This window comes from Podarcis bocagei (genome assembly GCF_964188305.1).
Source record: "Podarcis bocagei genome assembly, chromosome: 8".
NCBI lineage: Eukaryota > Metazoa > Chordata > Lepidosauria > Squamata > Lacertidae > Podarcis > Podarcis bocagei.
In genome coordinates, this window is record NC_138133.1 from 48703124 (window position 1) to 48720683 (window position 17560).

General features: G+C 43.6%; 1 protein-coding gene and 1 long non-coding RNA gene across 2 annotated transcripts in view; both read right to left on the reverse strand.

Moving 5' to 3' along the window:
- The window catches only part of LOC308594120, a 77986-nt gene extending 74460 nt beyond the window's left edge, over positions 1–3526 (reverse strand). Inside the window, exon 1 of the long non-coding RNA XR_014011341.1 lies at positions 3405–3526. This is a non-coding gene — a long non-coding RNA (uncharacterized lncRNA). The remainder of the gene's footprint in view (positions 1–3404) is intronic.
- Positions 3527–15345: 11819 nt separating this feature from the next.
- The window catches only part of LOC308594117 (uncharacterized protein), a 235438-nt gene continuing 233223 nt past the window's right edge, over positions 15346–17560 (reverse strand). Inside the window, exon 3 of the transcript XR_014011321.1 lies at positions 15346–15652. The gene's annotated coding sequence lies outside the window, so the exon portion shown is untranslated. The remainder of the gene's footprint in view (positions 15653–17560) is intronic.

The following is a 17560-nucleotide window of genomic DNA, read 5'->3' on the forward strand; positions in this document are numbered from 1 at the left end:
CGTATGTAACCCGAGGTACCACTGTATTCTGAATAGGATTCCTCGTAAGTAAAGGGAAAAGTTGACAGCTATGGACAGGTCCAAACTTACCAGTTGCACTAAAAATTAGTCATGAGGTAAGAAGGTGGCACCTTTTATGGAACAATAACTGTTGAAAGAAATGGATAATAACAATAAATGGACAGTTCTCACAAAAGAAGAATGTAAGAAGTGGAGTCCTCCAAAGCTCAGAACTGGGGCCTCTGCTATTTAGCTTATTCATAAATGCTCTGGAGCTAGGGGGTGAGTAGTGAGGTGGCCATGATTGCTGATAAATTGTTCAGGGTGATAAGAACAAAAAGATATTGCCAGGAGCCATGAAAGGATCTTTCCTAATTGGGCGAATAGGCATCAAGATGGCAAATGAGATTCAGTGTTGGCAAGTGAAGCAAGCAATCCGAGTGATGCACATTGGGACAAAAATAAATAAATCTAAACATGGACATTTACAGGGTGTGAACAGGCAGTGACTGACCAGAAAAGAAATCTTGGGGTCATGATGGGTTCAATGAAAATGTCAACTGAGTGTGCAGCAGCTTTGAAAAAGGTGAATTCCATATTAGGTACCATTAGGAAAGGGATTAAAAATAAAACTGCCAATATAATAATGCCATTATACAAATTATGGTGTGCGCTTGGCATATTGTGTACAGGCCTGACCACTGCATCTTAAAAAGGATACTGTGGTGCTGGAAAAGGTTCAGAAAAGGGCATGCAAAATCATTATGGCACTGGAACAGCTCCTCTGTGGGGAAAGGTTGCACCATTTGTGACATTTTAGTTTAGGAAAAAAGATGGGCAAGTGGGGATATGAGAGTGGTGTCCAACATTATGTATGGTGTGGGGAAAGTGGATATAGGGAAGTTCTTCTCCCTCTTATATAGTATTAGAAGCCAGGGGGCATCTAATGAGGGTGCGTGTTGGGAGAGCAGGACAGACAAAAGAAAATATGTATTTAAACAGTGCATAAAGGGACGTGGGTGGTGCTGTGCATTTATGAGGCAAATCTCATAGGTAAGAACATAAACAGAGGCCTGATGAGTCAGACCAAAGGCCTATCTAAACCATCATCCTAGTTCCTACAGTGAGCAACCAGATCCCTTTTGAAAGCTCAGTCCAGGACATGGGTGCAATTGCCTTCTCCCAATGCTGTTCCTCAGGGAGACGGGTGGTGCTGTGGGTTAAACCACAGAGCCTAGGGCTTGCCAATCAGAAGGTCGGCTGTTTGAACCCCACGACGGGGTGAGCTCCTGTTGCTCAGTCCCTGCTCCTGCCCACCTAGCAGTTCAAAAGCACAAAGTGCAAGTTGATAAATAGGTATCACTCCGGTGGGAAGGTAAACGGCGTTTTCGTGCGCTGCTCTGGTTTGCCAGAAGCGGCTTAGTCATGCTGGCCACATGACCCGGAAGCTGTACACAAGGCCAATAAAGTGAGATGAGCGCCACAACCCCAGAGTTGGTCACAACTGGACCTAATGGTCAGGGGTCCCTTTACCTTTACATAAGGAAACTATAGAATTACAAGATGCCATGATGGCCATCAATTGGCTGGCTTTAAATGGGGCTTAGGTGAATTTATGAAGGATCAGGCTATCAGTGACTATTAGGGATGGTGGCTGTCTATTACCTTGGGGATCAGAGGCAGCCTGCCTCTGAAGAGCAGTTACTAGGAATCACAAGTGGGGAGAATGCAGGTACACTTGTCTCCTGCTCATGGGCTTCCCATGCGCAACTGTTGAGTCACTGGATGCTGTACTAGATTAAGGTTACCAGACGTCCCTGGTTTCTGGGGACAGTCCCCGGATTTGCATATCTGTCCCTGGACAAATTCTGTCTCCGAAATGTCCCCAGATTTGCAAATCTGTCCCCGGGAAAAGTGGCAGCGGCAGCCTCAGCAGCCTAGAGCCAGCCTGGTAGCACAGTTGGCTCTGGCTGGCGTCAGGAGTCGCTCACCGCTCACTGCCATGGCGCCTGCCATTTTACCTGTGCCACAGCAGCAAGCAGTACCTGAAGCCAGCCAGAGCTAACTGCACTTCCAGATTGGCCCCTCCTGGGCAACAGCCACCCGCCCGTGACTCCCAAGCCTCCTCTGATTTGTCAAAACAAAAGGGGAAGGAGATCAGGGAAGGCTCAGGAATCATGGGTGGGTGGCGCGCCGTTGCCCAATTTTTTAAAAAAACTCTGCACATTTATGTTTCACAGGGTGTGAAAGAAGGGCTTTGCACCTTCATACAATATGAATGTGTGCTTGGGCCTAGGGTCTTTTGCCTCACCATCCCCACTACTGACTCCCTGTTGCTACTCAGCTTCCAAAAAATAAATAAATGTCCCCGGATATCCTGGATTCATTGAAAAAAACCTGGTAACCATACACTAGATGAGCCTTTGGTCTCATCCAGCAGGTCTCTTCTTATTCTTTGTGTGAATAGAATGAGCAACTGAGCAATCCTGCAGCACGTTGTCTATGCAAATGCCATTGAATTGAACACCGTGCATCTCCTGCTCATTGAAATTGGGGACCATCTTGTTGGACTGTGCCCCTGATGAGTACCTAACCAAAGGAAAACAAATGGTTCCGCAAATAACAAATACATCTGAAAACATTGCCCAGAAACCTCTCTCCTGTCAGATAATTAGAAAAGGAAAATGATGTTTTATTCACCCATCAGTAGCTTAACAAGCTGACTTTAGCTTTGATACCTCGTGAAACATTTAGGCAATCTTGTACTGAGTCACATTGTTTGATGTTAGAAAATAGACTGTTTCTCTGTTCTATGTGGTCTTTTGTGTGTGTGTTTATAATGAAAGTGAACAATGGTGCAGCTTATTCATCATCAGCTCTAAAAAGTGAAAGCAGTTACCTTCTAGCAATGCACCATTCAAGGCAGAGCTTTGAAACCGAAAGTTCAAGCTGAGCAGTTTTGTTTCAATCAAGTCGAATAGGTATGTATGTATAGCTTTGAAAAAGGGTCTGATGCCAAGAGGAGAGGAGTATTCAGCACTGAAAGAAACAGAAATGGCTGCTATTTTACTAACCCATTGTACATTTTTATTTAAAAAGGCAACAACCCCCCCCCGGGGGGGGGAAGGTAGGAATTTATCTGTTTAAATACTTGGCAGCCAAAAGAACCATGTCAAGATGTGGTAGATGTATGGTCAGGATTGAGAGAATGCCCAGGCCTTTCTATGCTGCTCCAGTGGTGCAAAACATCCATTGACCCAATTAGGGCAGATTTACAGTTGCTTTGCATTACTGAAACAGCAAGGTAGCAGGAGCACACTGCCGAAATTGACCCCCACACGCTGCAGCCAAGACATTTCACAGAAAGGAACGGCCGAGTTCCATATATTTATTTAGATTCCTACCGTAAGTGGCTCAGTTGACGATAGCAACCAGCAGGTCCCCAATGAAGTGTGCTTTGTTCTCAGCAGTTCTGGAATTCACTGGCAGGATTTGATGGTCCATGTAAGTCTCCTATTTTGCTTCCCCCCCCCCCCGGCCAGTTGAAATATTTTATACGTAAGAATGTTATCAACTGTTCTGTATAATGAAATGCCTTCACACACATGGATTCCAACAGCTGCTATGTTAAAACTCAATTCCATTTTACACCAAAGTCATAGGATTCTGACTCTTTTGGCTTGCTTGTCCTCCTCTTTCCCCCATACTCATAAAAGTAGCTCACTTCTGACTAGAACTCTTTTTTCTGTTTAAGCCCAAAGTATCTGGGTTTTACAGCAGAGCTGTTTTTGGATTAATGATTCCCAACTGGATTTCTTCACTGAGACTGGGAGAGGTCAGAGCTCCACAGGGGAGGGGCCCCAGCAGCAAGTCAGCTTTGAATATAGGAAGCTGCAAGTTCAATCCCCAGCTTGTGTTTAAAAAGCTGCAAATTCAATCCCAAGCCTCTGAGGTAGTAGGGCTGTGAAACATTTCTGTCGCAGGCTCCAGAGAAAATCTGTCACTCAGGGCTGGTAGTACTGTGACAGACAAGCCATTGGACTGACTCAGTATAAGGCTCGGCATCTGATCTTCCTACAGAGCAGGTTCAGATGTGAACAATCCTAACTTGCTAACCTATGGGTTTGGGAAGTCAGGAATGAGCATTTGGGTGTTTACATGTTACATTCCATGGGTGTGCAGTGTTTGCACCTGTACACACAAATACTGGAGTTGTAAAGATCAAGACACAAACATCTCCACCTGCATTACAAAGCAGTATGGTCAACACTACCATCTCAGGACACAGTAACATCACTTCCACCTTTTCCTGTTGCTTATATAGCTGAGATCCTATATCCCAGTAGGTGAGTAATCTGACAAAAAAGACCCACTTAAAACCACAATTGCTAAAAGAATCTTGAAAGCAAAAAGGGGCAGTTAGAGTTTAGGAGTAACCGTCAAATGGAAATTGGTATTTGGATCCTTTCATAACCAAACTTTAGACATGAGTTGTTCCAGGGATCAGAAAAATAATTTAAAAAAAACGTAATTTGGGCACTGGCCATCTGCTCCTTTAAAGAGATTAGCTATTGCCAAGCCCATGGCTTTGTGCAACGGTGCCTTTTAAATATCCACAAGCAGGAAGTGAAGCATAACATGGTACTAGGATTTCATGGCCAAAAGAGACAGATTTGTCTGGGTTTCGATTCCATTGTCCTTGCATCCAAAGGAAAAAAACAACAAATGCTTGCTGAAAACACGATCCTCTTGCACTTTTGAACTTTTTGTGTGCATTTACAAACCAGCTATTTCTCAGGGCAGGTGGGTGGGGCAGAGAAACATAGGTGTGAACTGTGAACCATTTCAAATATCGATGCGAGAGTCATTCCCTCTAAAGATTCCCTAAAATTTCCTCCAGTAGCCATGCTCTCACAGAAAGCAGAAATGTGTGATCTAGGTGCGAATGATAATTCTGCTTTGGAAACTTTATTTATGTTCACAAGCTCTTTCAGATCACTCAGGTGCAATCTGCCGAGACATCCTTCTGACACTATTGAAATGAGTCAGACCTAAGAGTTTTCCAGTGAATGGTGTCCTTACTTACAAAGCAATGCTAAAGTCCTGGTAGTCATGTGATTCACATGCAACAAAGAAGAAAGAACAAGTAAAAGGAAAGTGATGATTTCATTAGGCCAACTAAGCATTCACAATGTAGGAAGCCACTGAGTTGCATAGAATTATTTGGGTACACTTTATTTCAAAGACTAACAAATATATGATAGAAACAGTTCCCAAACTCTTCCCACCACCACCAACCACTTGAAAATTGCTGACGGTCCTGGTGGATCACTTACGTAATTCTTGTTCTTTCGCCTATTGTAGTAATTGTTGTGCATTGTGCTAGAAGCAGCACAATTTGTAATTGTATCTTAATCACTGCTTTTATTTCTTATGTATTGTGTTTTAGTTTGTTAGACTGTGAATTCCATAGAATTCTTTGTTCTTTTAATTTAGAGAAAAAAGTGTTTTGGATAATAAAAAGTTAAATTTATGTTTTTGGGGGGAGGAAATCTGGAATCATGCTTTTTTCACTTTTTAAATGTGTGTTTGTTTAGTTTTTTAGCCTAGGATATGTAGGTATAAAGCAATATATGAATTCCAAAACTTATGTCATGTGGCAGGGTTTAATTTCAAAATAAGAGGTATGGAGTCAATCTTGTCAGAAAATCATAATTGGATCCTCTTACTTGCTAGCTCTTCCTCTGTCCAAACATGTGCAAAGCGCCATCACTATGCATATGTGTAATGACACACTTTCTGAAATCAGTGCTGTACAAGTCCAAAATGATAAAAATGACAGCCCTACCATGTCCAAAATGTTACCAGCTGTCACTGATAGACAGTACCAGGCTAGATGGTCCAGTGATTTAACTCAGCACAAGACAGTTCCATATATTACCCTGCAATGAAATCAAATGATTGACCAACCTGTGAGATGGAGGTCACTGTTCCTTAAACATATTTAAACAGCAAATGTTCTTTTTCCCATGCTGTAATTGTTGGACCCTGTTACGTCAGAGGGCAAGTTAAGGCCATGTATGGGTTTATGACAAATGGGGAAAAGTAAGGACTGTGCTTCAGCTGGCAGTAGTTTAAAATGACACCCTCAGTGTCTTCTATATTCTGTGGTGAAGATGCGGTTTGTGACCTTGTGTTCATTTTAAATGTTACAAGTATTTCCTTTGGATCTATTAGGATGATTACATAGGCTTCATTTCTCTCCTCTGGGCAAAATAAGCACAGTGACCATTCACAACAGCAGTAATTGATGATAGCGCAGATATCCTAGCATTGCTAATGTAATTAGCACCTTTCGGGGGGGGGGGAATAGAAAACCACTGTGCTTATTTTGCAAACATTTAAGCTGTTAACAGAATAGTCACAGGGTGTATTCCACACAAACACCCATTTCTTTCCATCTGACCTCACTGTTTACATTTCCCTCTATATCCCAAAGTTGGGGAATCCGCTCTATAGACCCATGTCTACCTGAGGATCACTTTTCATGCATCTAATGCAAGAAAGGTGATTGACAGATGGCTTCTTTGTTCTAGGAAGAGCCCAGTCACTTCATTTCTGGGAATTACACCCAGCAACAAGAAGCAGGTGGTGGAACAGCACAGTTAGCTCAAATTCCTGATAGTTAAATAAGTTAGGAAATAACCATTCAAGTAGGAAGATATCAGCTGCCTTGGGAAGTTGGCTGTCTTGCTGAGTTCAGAATTCACTGTTTATCCACGTTATCATTTAGCCTTGTAAACACAGTGACACCCACAACGTGAAGGTAAGGAGTGAAGCTGCTTACTCATGTTTCCTATTGTCTGCCCCGACCTCCACTGTTGGGTGCAACAATGTTTCAGCGCATTGGCAAGAAAGAGAACTTGGAGACTTATGTGGCCCCAGGCAGATACTCAACTGATTTTTATTCTTCTTCATGTTTCAGAATGATAAATGCATCTCTCTCCCTCCCTCCCCACCCCTCTCTGGCTGCATAATCGGGTAAGAAATGACTGATGGGAAATGCAGGGAGGGCAATCAATCTGATCATCTAAGGTTATCCAGGTTCCTTGCCTTTCAGGAGGTGCACAGAGTGTCCAGAGGGCTGGCTTCTGCATGTGCTTTCCTGGAAAGCTTTTCTTGATAGCTGTACAGCAGACCCATAAGGATAAGGGCATAAACTTGCAAGCAATACAAATCAGATTGCATTAGCTGCCAATGACAAGGCAATTTAGATTAATGCTGCACATGACCCTGGGAGTGGTGATAATTATAATAAGAGTGAAAAACTGGTGGTTGGCAAGCAGAGATGTCTGTCCTTTGAACCACTGGGTTTATGTGCTCACTTAAATACAGACACAATGTCCAAAGCTTAGACTTATGGATCAAGGAGGGCAGGGGAAAGTTGTCTGTAATCTGCAAACTTTTTAACAGTGTTTGTGATCTATTTTTTTCAGAACTGTCCTCCACATCGGTTTCCTTAATTAAAGAAAACTAAATGCTAATCGTTGAGAGACAGTATTGACAAATCACATAATAGGACCAGAAGGTAATTTACCTTCCCCGGTTCTCTCAAACACTTAATGTTGTCCAGCCACTAAAATGTCAGCATCACTGAATTAGTATTACTATAATAATCCCTACTGATAACAGCATTTGCCTCATTTTAACATTTCTTCTTAATGCACTATTAACAAGATTCCCATTATCATGAAGCATCAAGACTTCCCACTTATATGGGAAAAAGTGAAAGGTTCTCTAGGATAACGCATTGTAGAAGAAGATTCTGCTGGACCAGAGCCCATCTAGTCCAGCTTCCTGTTCTCACAGTGGCCAACCAGTGCACAAGTACACTCTCCTCTCCTGCAGTTGCCAGCAAATGGGATTCAGAAGGTACAATGCCTCTCATTCTGGATGCAGCTCACCCCAGATGGTCACTTCTTGGCCTTATCACAGACTCCTGGCCTTCTGGTCACCTTTTGCTAAGGATTCCCATGGCTGGGGCTTGTGATCCTTCAAATTTTGTTGAACTACAGCTCCCATCACCCCTGATCATTGGCCATGCTTGCTGGAGCTGACAGAGTCCAACAACATTTGGAGGTCCACAGTTTCCCATTCCCATAGTAAGTAAAAGAGATATTTCTCCACACTCCCCAGTTCTGTCATGTATGTCTTAGCTTGTTCTTATCTGAAATGCTGGCTGCTGTGAAGCACTGAATGAGGGATGCAGACATGTCTCATTTCCAGACTTTCCTACTCTCTGAAGTATCTGAGACCATGGCGAACGCTGGCTTTCTGTTGGGACTGAACCTTTTTTGATGTTCCCTTGAATCTGATCCCCAGGTATTCTATTATTATTATTAGATTTATTAACTTCCTTTCCCAGGTGCCAGGGAGGGTTACAACAATATAAATACAGCAGTAAAAATAGTTTAAAGAAAGCTATGTGGAACTGTTGATCTTGCTAAAACTAATTGCTGGGTTTGACTGACTAGGGCATAATCCCATTAACTTTTTTTTGTTGATAATCATTTTATTGTCTTTAAAGGGCAGTTAGAACATGTTCTTGGCAACACGTCTGCCAACATCCAGGTATGGAGGGCAGTGGAGAGAAAGGAATAAGAATAGCTTAGCAAAGGAGATCCATGTGAGTCAACCCAGCAGTGCCACTTGGTTTTGAACAGAATTTTAACCTTCTGTGCCTCCATGACTGGCACTTTAGTTCCTTTTCAAGTTGCCTATCAGGTTTTTTACAAAAGACAGCATTCAAAAGGTCAAGGATCAGCTCCCAAAGGAGCAGGGGGGAGAAAAAGAGATTGTCAAAGGTTTGTTTTATCCTCATTTTATTTCCTTCAACACATACACATAATGCTCATCTCAAATCAATGGCACAACAAGCTACATGAGTGTGGCCAAACTGTGTCGGAAAGAAAGAAAGCCCCTTTGGGTATCTGTCAAAGGTAGATAAAATCTATTTCTGGATATAACTCCATGCCAGTTGGAATGTTTGAACTTTGTGTTCATTGGTTAATGCTGAGTGTTCTTATACCAGTGGCAAATGCCTATATATAAAGCATCCACTTCTGTTATCTCTTACTCCTTTTATTCCAGTAACTGGCATGCTGCAGGAGCATGTCCTTCAAATTTCACCTCTGTGAGGACATCATTCCTGCCAGAAACCCACCTCCCAAATAGCCTTGCAGTGAGAGCCAGAATCAGCCAGAGAACCTGAAGTACTTCCAATATGGTGAGGTGTCTGGCAACAAAGTACTTACATGGGAAGGGTCTACCTTACTCCCAGTAGGTGTGGTTGGTTGGTGGGAAAGGAAAGAGAAAAGGGTGTGTAAATCCCCTACCCACCACAAATCCTGCAGTTAGCAGTGGATATACTGGTAAAGAAGGATCAGACACATATATCACCTATCCTGAGCTGTTTCCTACTCCCACCAGTAACCATACCAGTTAGGCTCAACTAGCTATTCACGGACATGATTCAAAGGACCAGCATGGTTATTATTGTTCAGGAACACAAACACCCCAGTCAAGTAGAAGGCAAAGGGGCAGCTTATAGCCACCCTCCAGATTTCCCATGGGGTCAGGTTAAGCAAGAATATCACTAGGCTGCTTGGACGCGTGAAACCAACCACCTGTCTCCTTGATCCTTGTCCATCCTGGCTAATAAAAGCAAGCCGGGAAGGGCTGGGCGATGGGCTCTGCGGGGTGGTGAATGCTTCCCTCTGTGAGGGAACATTCCCAGATCCGCTGAAAGAGGCGGTCATTAAACCGCTTCTTAAAAAACCATCTTTAGACCCGGCCAGTATGGCCAACTATTGCCCAGTCTCAAATCTTCCATTCTTGGGCAAGGTGATTGAGCGTGTGGTTGCTGAACAACTCCAGGCACGCCTGGAGGATGCGGACCATTTGGATCCCTTCCAATCAGGGTTCAGGCCTCATCATGGGACTGAAACTGCCTTGGTCGCACTGGTTGATGATCTCCGGCGAGCTAGGGACAAAGGTGAGAGTTGTTTCCTAGTTCTGCTGGATCTCTCAGCGGCCTTTGATACAATCGACCATAACATCCTTCTGGACCGTCTAGAGGGGTTAGGAGCTGGGGGCACTGTTATACAGTGGTTTCGCTCCTTCCTCCTGGGCCGTGTTCAGAAAGTGGTGGTGGGGGATGAGTGTTCAGACCCTTGGGCCCTCACTTGTGGGGTGCCTCAGGGTTCCGTCCTCTCCCCCATGCTTTTTAACATCTATATGAAGCCGCTGGGAGAGATCATCAGGGGGTTTGGACTGGGTGTCCATCAATATGCAGATGATACCCAGCTCTACCTTTCTTTCAAATCAGAACCAGTGAAGGCGGTGAAGGTCCTGTGTGAGTGCCTGGAGGCAGTTGGAGGATGGATGGCGGCTAATGGATTGAATCCTGACAAGACAGAAGTACTGTTTTTGGGGGACAGGGGGCGGGTTGGTGTGGAGGACTCCCTGGTCCTGAATAGGGTAACTGTGCCCCTGAAGGACCAGGTGCGTAGCCTGGGAGTCATTTTGGACTCACAGCTGTCCATGGAGGTGCAGGTCAATTCTGTATCCAGGGCAGCTGTCTACCAACTCCACCTGGTACGCAGGCTGAGACCCTACCTGCCCGTGGACTGTCTGGCCAGAGTGGTGCATGCTCTAGTTATCTCCCGCTTGGACTACTGCAATGCGCTCTACGTGGGGCTACCTTTGAAGGTGACTCGGAAACTACAGCTAATCCAGAATGTGGCAGCTAGACTGGTGACTGGGGGCGGCCGCCGAGACCACATAACACCGGTCTTGAAAGACCTACATTGGCTCCCAGTACGTTTCCAAGCACAATTCAAAGTGCTGGTGTTGACCTTTAAAGCCCTAAACGGCTTCGGCCCAGTATACCTGAAGGAGCGTCTCCACCCCCATCGTTCTGCCCGGACACTGAGGTCCAGCGCCGAGGGCCTTCTGGCGGTTCCCTCATTGCGAGAAGCGAAGCTACAGGGAACCAGGCAGAGGGCCTTTTCGGTGGTGGCGCCTGCCCTGTGGAATGCCCTCCCATCGGATGTCAAGGTGATGGACAACTACCTGACATTCAGAAGACATCTTAAGGCGGCCCTATTCAGGGAAGCTTTTAATGTATGATATTTTAGTGTTTTTTGGTTTCTGTGGAAGCCGCCCAGAGTGGCTGGGGAAACCCAGCCAGATGGGCGGGGTACAAGTAATAAATTATTATTATTATTATTATTATTATTATTATTATTATTATTACTAGGATGCTTCACAGACATGGCTACAAAACAATGTGTGCTCTTGCTTTGAATGGGACTATCCTTTAGTCACGGTCACCCAGTCAAAAATCCACACTTGCAGCAGCCACACCCTTGGCTTAAAAGACATACAGTGTGGTAAAAAGGACAGCATGATCATATTCCAAAGTATCTGCTACACACTGGGGGTTTTCACAGTATTTTTGGTGTATAAATGTGTGCAGTGGGGCTTTCCCCCAATGTTTTGGTGCTGCAGCTTCCCATAGGTTTGGGGATAAGAGCTTTTCAAGATGACAACCTTACCTTTCTCTCTCTCTCTCTCTCTCTCTCTCTCTCTCTCTCTCTTTCTTTCTTTCTTTCTTTCTTTCTTTCTTTCTTTCTTTCTTTCTTTCTTTCTTTCTTTCTTTTTTGGCTAGCTCACCAAGACCTGCAATAATAACCATTTGTCACCTATTATATGACCCATAGATATTCTTCCTATTTAATAAGTTCTCTGCTTATTTTGGCCTCCCCACTTCTCGCATGATGCTATCTTGGCTTTATTTTTTAAGCAACTGGCAGATCCAGAATGGCAAGCGAGATCTTCTTTGGGATGTGGTAGCAGGAACCTGAAAGGTTAGAAAGCATTCCGTATTAGGCAACCAGATACAGGCCTGCAATGGAGAGTACAAAGATGGTGAAAGGCTCCTGAATTAAGTTTTGGCAGTTGGAGTCAGTGCCAGGGATGCCAGGAACCTTGTCCTTGAGAGCCTAGTGTGGGTTTTGCTTCACTGTTGCTGCAGGTTTGGTCCAGCATGCAACTGTGATAGAGTAACTGTCATAGCTCTGTCCCCAAGCCACTGACTGATTCCTCAAACTAACTCATCTCATAAGGAATGTGTTAAATGAAAATTTACAGAGTTTCACAAAGGCAGGTCTACTAGAACAGATGGTTCCATGAGGGAAGTCTCAAACCATTCCTTAGCAAACCTCAGCTTGTACATAAATTAAACACTGAGCAGGTCTCTCTGTCTCTCTTTGGCCATGATGGATAGCTGTATTTTGATAGATACCGGTTATCTTTAGAGTACAGTGGTACCTCTGGTTATGAACTTGATTTGTTCCGGAGGTCCGTTCTTAACCTGAAACAGTTCTCAACTTGAGGTACCACTTTAGCTAAAAGGGCCTCCTGCTGTTGCTACTGCACAATTTCTGTTCTCATCCTGAGGTAAAGTTCTTAACCCGAGGTACTACTTCTGGGTTAGCGGAGTCTGTAACCCGAAGTGTTTGTAACCTGAGGTGTTTGTAACCCGAGTTACCACTGTACAACAGATGTAAATTGAAAGTGACTCTTGGAATCAGGACAATCATAGCCAAGTAGAATACATATCAAAAAGGCAAACCAAGATGACTTGTGCTTTATTCTAGAGAGATTTGAGAATCACATTTCCAGTATTCATTTCAGCATATCTAGTGCGCATTCCCAGGTGTGACAGCCTCCCCAAAATTTCTTTTCAATTCCTTTTGACATCAGATGACTTCAGAGCATGAGTACAGTTACATAATCTAATTATCTCGATATTAATTTATTACTGTCATTTATGTGGAATGTTAATTATTACTCAAATGGATAACCATGTGGCTGTCACAACTTTTAAGAACTAATTTCAATTTGAACTTGACATCAATATAAACATGACAATAGCATTTTGCCATTACATATTGCCATCATGTACTTTCCTTTTCTCATGGGAGCTGACAGAATATGATTCATAATGATAGCTTTAATATACATCCGTGCATAACAATAAGGATTTATAATAATATTAACATACATAATGCCATCTGTATTGGATTTGTCAACATTAATAACCAAGATTCTTCCCTTTATGCGGCATACATTTTCGTGTGTCTATAATTGTCTTCATTAATACACATTTATTATTACTATGAAGCTCATGTGCCAAACCCCCTTTATTATGCAAATGAGGCTGCAGCACACACTCAAAGGCAGTGGCTCTCAATACATCACTTTTATCTTTTAATAAGTCTTATAAAAAGCAAGTCGGTTAAAAACTCATCCCTATTAATTAAATTTGGTTTTGCACTGCTGAACTAAAAATGATCCTGGTGTAAGGCTTCCACAGAGCCATTGGTTATATATCCCTCTGATTTATCTGTATAATATCTTTCAGCAAAAACCATACTGAAAGAATATCAGTCTCTGCCGGCAAGTAATGAAACGAAGGAAATGCACATCTAAAGATGGAACCCTCATCTGTCTGCCCCATCTATTTTGACATCCGGTCACAAGTCGGCATTTTGACATGGTTGAAAAGGCACTTGCAGATGATGTGCAGGAGTTAGAGGGCATGTGGCAGATTTCACTCTTTACTGAGAATTTCCACAAACTTAGCTTAACAGGTTTTCTATTTTAAAAAATCCAGCTTCTTTTATTTATTTACAGTGCAGTCGTTTAAAACAAGAGCAAAGAGAACAATGTCGCTGACATCTGTGAAAAAGCTCCAGAGCAATAAAGGTGTCGACTTGCGATGATGAGATCTAAACCAATGGCAACGTCGCTCCGCAGGGAGGTCTTCATAGGGTCTACATCTTCCATTGACCTGAATCATCAAAGACCTTATCCTCTTTACATCAGAGTTCAGGCTTCCAGACTGTGCTCCTTTTAAACAAACAAGAAAGAAAAATCAGCTGAACAAATTAGGAAAACAATCCTGTCAAGCTGAAAACACAAATGCCAGAGGACTACTGCAGGCCTTGTGCAATTGTGAAGACAAATACGATTATCCCTGCACTTTACACTCTAGGCTATTGCAAACAGGGCAGCTTCTCATGTTTCCTTTCTTCAGGACATGGGTCGCCAATGTGGTGTCCATCAGATGTTGTGGACTATGGCTCCCATTGACCCTAGCCAACATGGCCAATGGCCTGCAATGATGGCACCTGTAGTCCAAACCACTTGGACGGCACCATGATAGCTATTCATACCCTAGAAAAGGTGATTTCTACAGTGAATTAGTCCGCTGTCTGAATGCAAATAGTTTGCCAATAGCAGGGGGAGAAACAAGGGTCACACTAGAGATTGCATCACTTAAAGAAGCATTACTTTGAAGTAAGGAACCTGGAGCAGAAATCCTACTCCTCTCCCTTTCTTGGCAAACGGTTTGCCAAAAGACGAGCAGAATTGGAGGTTGTGCTCCAGGCCGCCTCTTTTTAAAATGCTAGCTGCCAGTTTAAATGTGGTGGACATTTTTCTCCATGATTGTGCCTGTCCTGACACATCACTGAAATGAAGTCTCTTTGCAGAGGGCAATACTTTTGTAAAATAGGACCCCATCCCTCTTATTCTGACTCAGGGCTAGTTACTTATTAGTCAGGAAATACAGCCTAGAGGTTTGGGAGGCAGCTCCTTAAAAACATCAACTCAACGTTGAAAGCACCTACCTAAGACAGGGTAGTGATGCTATTTGCATTTTGAATTGCTTTCTTTAAAGTGGCAGTTGTCACTAGGGGTATGCATCAAATTTGCACCAATCTCATGTTACGATATTGAAGCAATGCAGCCGCGAGCTACTGCTAGCTTGAAAGCAAAACAGAATGGGAATGTTGGGACTGTTCTGTGGGAAACAGAGGGACAGTCAATTCACAGTGCAGAGGGCACCGGAATTAGCTCAGAGTGTAATATGAGCTGTACAGGAAGTACAGGAGGAGTTTCTCTCTCGGCTGTTGGAGTTTGAAGAAAGCAGTCATGTTTTCTGTAACGCTGCAAAGACAGAAATAAAGGCATGTAAATATGTTTCTGTCTATCTCTTTCCCCTGCCTGGGGGGGGGCAGGAAAGAGTGGTGTGTTCTTCTCACGCTGAGAAGGATCGCCCTGCGACCTCTGCCTGGATCTTCCCGGGAAAGCAGACAGGGAGGTCAACAGGAGACCACGCCGGGTGCCTGGGAGAGTTGCCAGTTTCTCCTGATAAAGGCTTGATTTCCAACATCTCAAACTGAAGAGGGCTTTTCTGAACTCATAAGAACATCTGAAGAGTGCTGCTGGATTGGCCCAATGACTTACCGGTAACTAGTCCAGCATCCTGTTCTCACAGTGACCAACCAGATGCCTGTGGCAAACTCACAAGCAGTACCTGAGCACAAGCTTGCTCTATCGTCCTGTAGCTTTGAGTGACTGGCATTTAGAAGTGATGTTGCCTCTGACCGAGGAGGCAGAGCATAGCCATTGTGGCTACTAGCCACTGATAGCCCTCTGCTCCATAATCTCAGGTTAAATCTCTCTGAAGTGCCCGGATTTGAAGTGGATTCATCTGAAGTGGTTGGGGAAGGCAACATGTCTGCAAAAAATAAAAGATTTATTCCCAACCTTGGCATACAATGAAAATGTCAGGGTGGGGAGGAGAAGGGGTAAGAGCTCTTTTGCGACTGGTAGGACTCTCTTTGACACACCTCCTCAGTTACACTTCCAAGAAACAATGGTTTAGACTTGGGTCTCCTCCCAAGGTAAAGGGACATGGTCTAAACCACCGAGCCTCTTGGGCTTGCCAATCGTAAGGTTGACAGTTCGAATCCGTCCAATAGGGTGAGCTCCCGTTGCTTTGTCCCAGCTCCTGCCAACCTAGCAGTTCCAAAGCAGTTCCAATGCGAATAAATAGTTAAGGCTGTGGTAGGAAGGTAAACAGTGTTTCCATATGCTCTGGTACTCATCACGCTGTTTCATGCATCAGAAGTGGTTTAGTCATGCTGGCCACATGACCCTGAAAAGCTGTCTGTGGACAAACGCCAGCTCCCTCAGCCTTAAAGCGGAGATAAGTGCCGCTTTAGTGCCGGTCAAATTTAACCACCAGGGGTCCTTTACCTTTACCTTTTACCTCATCCCAACATCTCCCACAGTGACACCCAAAGACACCCAATTTGCTTACAGAATACATTTACCTTTCCGCATCCTTCCCCAGCACAGTCCTCTACACACCAGAGTTTTTGGCTGCATAGTTTCCTGTTGCATTTAAAGTGCTTGTTTGATTTTCCCTCTGAAATCCCTTCCTTGCTTGCTTTATCATCAATTTATATTTGCTCCGTGCAAGCTAATGCTCCATTTATTTTCTCATTTGAGCAACACTTCCGCTTTTTAAAAAAGGAAATCTTCTCACCTTTTATGGTTTCCTTGACACTGCTATTTAAACACACTGGCATTTTCTAAGGCTTCCTCATCCGCTTACTGACCTGTAGCATACATTTTATCTGAACCTCTATTATAGAGGTTTTGAAATAACTTCCACGCTTCCTGAAGAGATTTGGCCTCCTTCAACTTCCTTAAGTCCGCACAGAGAGTATAATGTGTTATACGAACTCAGTCAGCTTTGGAAAAATATACAAACAGGAAAATAAAGTTGATAACCAGCACTAAAAATGGTTAAACCATCTACCCCACCATTGCCAATGTAATAACTAACATTTCAAGTAACGTTTAACTCAGAGGTAGCTAACCCACAGCCTGCAGGCTGGATTTGCCCCTCCCAAATGATGGTTCATGACTTTCCTGGTTCCCACCCTTGGACACCGGCTCAGGTAATCCTCAAAGTTTTCTTAATGAAATCAGCACATTATTTCTGCATCAGTTCAGACTACAGGTTAAACGTTTAAAAGGTACCATGACAAAGTCTAGGATATATGGCTAGTCATAAGAAAAGACATTTTTCCAACATCTGACATGCCTCTCCTGCTCTATTTTTATGGAAATGGGGCTTGTGATTCCCAAATAAGAGGCTTAATGCCTCATGCAGTGGATGCTTGCAGCAAAGGAAGTGTGGATTTCTGTTAACACAGGCTGGAGAATGACCAACGTATAAAGTGTAAACCTGGCCACATTCCCAGCTCTATTAAGTTTCAAGTACACATGGAAGTACATTTAAAGCGCCATTACCAAAGCAGATTCTTAGGTGATTTGGCTCCGTTAACAACAGATTTCATATTACGCATATGTTCAGAAGGTGTGATGGGGAGAATAGCAGGGATGCGATCTCAGAATGAAGAAGAAGAGCCACATATTTGGGAGATTAAAACAAGAAGGGATTGAGAGGAACCACAAAAGAATTTGCAAGCTGTGTATATGGGTTTTACAATGGTAAATGCAATGCAATGTAAGCTAGTGTAAAGTGATGTGCATTGGGACAGAAAATCACACGCACGCACGCATGCGTGCACACACACATGCATATGCTCATGGGGTGTGAACTAAAAACGAT